The sequence below is a fragment of the Grus americana genome, unplaced genomic scaffold (assembly GCF_028858705.1).
Source record: "Grus americana isolate bGruAme1 unplaced genomic scaffold, bGruAme1.mat scaffold_635, whole genome shotgun sequence".
Lineage (NCBI taxonomy): Eukaryota > Metazoa > Chordata > Aves > Gruiformes > Gruidae > Grus > Grus americana.
In genome coordinates, this window is record NW_026561862.1 from 70,107 (window position 1) to 73,525 (window position 3,419).

A 3,419-nucleotide genomic window follows, 5' to 3' on the forward strand; every position below is an offset into this window, starting at 1 on the left:
TTATGAAGGATACTAGCAAAGCAGTGAGCTTGAATTTCTGCTTAACTGATTTTTTGTGTAGGCTTGCCAAGAGTAGCAGTTACACAGTTGTAGAAATTAAGAATTATATGAATTTAAAAAAATCCCCACTATTGAAAATATTACTACCTATATACTGCTCAATGAAGCCACACTTGATTTCACAGATAAATTCACTGATATGTTACAACTCAGTATCAAAATTAAAATTGCATTGTATTCATCAATACATACACAGGAACATACAAATGGAGATCCATTTTCTGAGCTGTGTATTTGCCTGTTTAAGCATGACTTCAGAAAATTGCTATATTTACTCAGTTTCAAGTCTTGACCGTAATTGTTCTAAAATGTGTACACTTACCTTGTCTGTTTGTCCTGCTTAAAGACTTCAGCCTTTGGTCATATTAAGGTAGGATCATTGGTACCACAGATGTCTTTATGTTTATTATTAAATTCCTCGCAGTACAGTGCTGTTACCACTTTATTGTTCTGAGTGATAACATAGGTATCTGCAGAAGCCCTTTCAACTTCTAGCTGTTCACACACTCCATTGAAAGAGGTTTAAAAAGTTAATAAGGAAAAAATGTGTAATCATCAAGAACAACAATCAAATAACAGTCAACAATGACAATCACTGATCTATCATTACATTTTCAGTATTTTTCAGTAGAAGCCATTGCCTGCATCCAACAAATCACCCCGAGACATCTTTACATAATTCTAAATTTATGTTGATTTCTCATTAATCCATCTTTCTGCTTTTTTACTTTAAGCTTTTAAACAAAATGTCCGTGACATTGACAGAATAGCCTTTTAGCTATATTATACCTAGCTTGCTTTTAGCTTATGTTATACTTCCCAATATTTTTTTCTGGTATTTTTCTTTGTTTTTTCCACTTTTTAGTTGCACACTAGCAGATGCAGCACAGCAGAATCCATATTAAATATATCAACTCTTTACTGAGCCTGCAGTCTAAACAAGCAGATCAAAACTTTATGCAAATCACATAACCACTACTTGATGACGATTTTTTGCCAATGGGTATCTTAAATTGACATGGATATTGGATTAAGTGCTAGAGAAGACAGGGCAAATCTGTTTTCCGTACAACCACAAACAGCATGATTGAACTTAGCAGCTTCCATCTAAGTCTCTGCACTGCACTGCAAACACGCAGCACGGCCATCCTGTGGTAATGGCTGCGATAACAGAGATTCACTTCCGACCTGACTCCTCAGGCGCTTGCCAGTGTCACTTGCTGTCTAACCAGTAGTCATCAAGGACATACATGTCCTGAATTTAGATCAGACAAAATAACCAGTCAAAAATTTAGTTAGCGTTAAATGACAGAACACACATGTAAAGCATTTGTGCTCGCGGTCCGACTGGTGACGGTAGCTGGAAGCAGTTAGCAGTTAAAATCAACACCCGCCATGACTCTCCCCACAATGCACAATAACACAGGGACTGAAACAATTTAGGAGTTCTCTCTTGCCTCATATATATATCTAAAAATGTCACTAAAGTGCTAGGTCATTAGGCTCCGATTTCCACAGTCCTCAAAGATCTATGAACAGTTGCCTGACAGTTCAAAGTCCCCAACAACTTAGTGGTAACAAAGAGCACCAAGCAGGAAACTACCGCTCCTGCTGATGGGGCAGCCGTGTCTAGAATTGAGCTGCCTGGTTGTGCCTACATTAAGACGACAGTAGGAATTGAAGAATACTGATTGGGGGAGGAATTTGGGACCTAAAGAATCTGTAAGTGTGCAGGTTTGCCAAACTGCACTCTGCTGCATTAATACTATTGTCCCACTGTAAGAAGCTTGGCCCATAGGACACATCCAAAATACACTCTGAAGTCTACAAAATCCACAAAAATAACTCAACAGAAATCTAGAGGCAGGATTTTTTCTTTAATGTGATTCAGGTTAATGTACCACACGAAGCAGATACTACATAGAGCAGAGAGCATCTGATTTATTCATAGGAAAATGTTAGGACCTATACTTTAAATTTCAGAAGTTCAGAATGAGTTTACTGCTGAACACAGGATGTGTGACGCATTAATAAAAATGTACAAGTGAACACCACAGGGTATGGAAAACCCATGACGTACTCATTTTTTTTTTAAAGTAGTAGGTGCAGTTTTTGTTTGATATAAACAATGATAGTGTGAAATGTCAAATAAAACAGTACCCCAAGGAATGTGGTATTGATCAAATCTGAGATTTTAAAAGTAACGATTTCTGTTGCTGAGCAGACCTGCCTGATTTACAAGCAAACTGCATTAAAAAAAATAAATTACTTCATTCAATGGAATTTGAAAATAAAAGCATCATCAGCTGCTAAGCTAAATCAACATGAGTTAATGGCTTTCAACAACAGATTTACTTTCAGTTTTATGAAGGACTGTGCAGTCCCAATGACTGATACAGAATATGAAGAACTCCAGGTTGCCTAAGTATACATACTAAGTTTAGTGCCTATAGATTGAGAAAAAACCTGTACCTAACCTGACTGAACTGAAGTGTATGTATAAACGCAGAGAGTTGCTGGAGCAGGTCCTCTTGGAACACATTTCTGGGCACATGAAGGAGAAGGTACTGAAAACAGTCAGCGCAGATTTACCAAGAGTGAGTTTTGCCTGACCAACCCGATCTCCCTCTAGGTAAAAATGAATGGATATGGGGACAAGGGGAGAGCAACAGAGAATTTACCTCAACTTTTTCAAAGCTTTCGACACTCTCCCAAAACAGCTGTGTATCTATCTTTCAGCCGGAGGTTGTATTAGAAACTTCCTGAGGTCCCTTTCCAACCTGAACTCTTCTTCTGCAAGTCTATAATTCAATGAATCAGTTATGTTAAGTAATACAGTCCCAAGCCTGAAGTCAGAGAGTAAATAAAATGAAACAGACAAAATCTCTCTAGGCACTGAAATTAGTAGGTCTTCAGATACTCCAAAACTTAGTAGATCAAGGATTATATCCTTGCACAATTCCCAAAGAGCTGAATTTAAATATAGCTACCTAGAAGTTAGGCTTCTACTCTAAGCTAGTTACCTACAGCCAGCAAGGCATCTCAAAGAGGTAATTCCTGTCATTCTTAGTTGATTTAAAGGTATTGCATTCAAGCACTACAGAAGTGCTACCACTAAAGTGGCAGCCAGCAGCTACTAGAAATAGGCAGGTATCTGTCATGCTGCTGTCCATGCAGCAACACTACTGTTTGTGGTAACAACGGATATTTTCACCTTACGTACAAGCACCTGTACTTTTGGGTTTTAGCTGGCCCATCATTGGGAAAATGTTCAGTTTCACAGATATCGCTATAGTGTAACAGCTGGCAAATGTTGCCTTAGTAATTATGACCTCTGTACCAAAAGGCATAATTGTGCT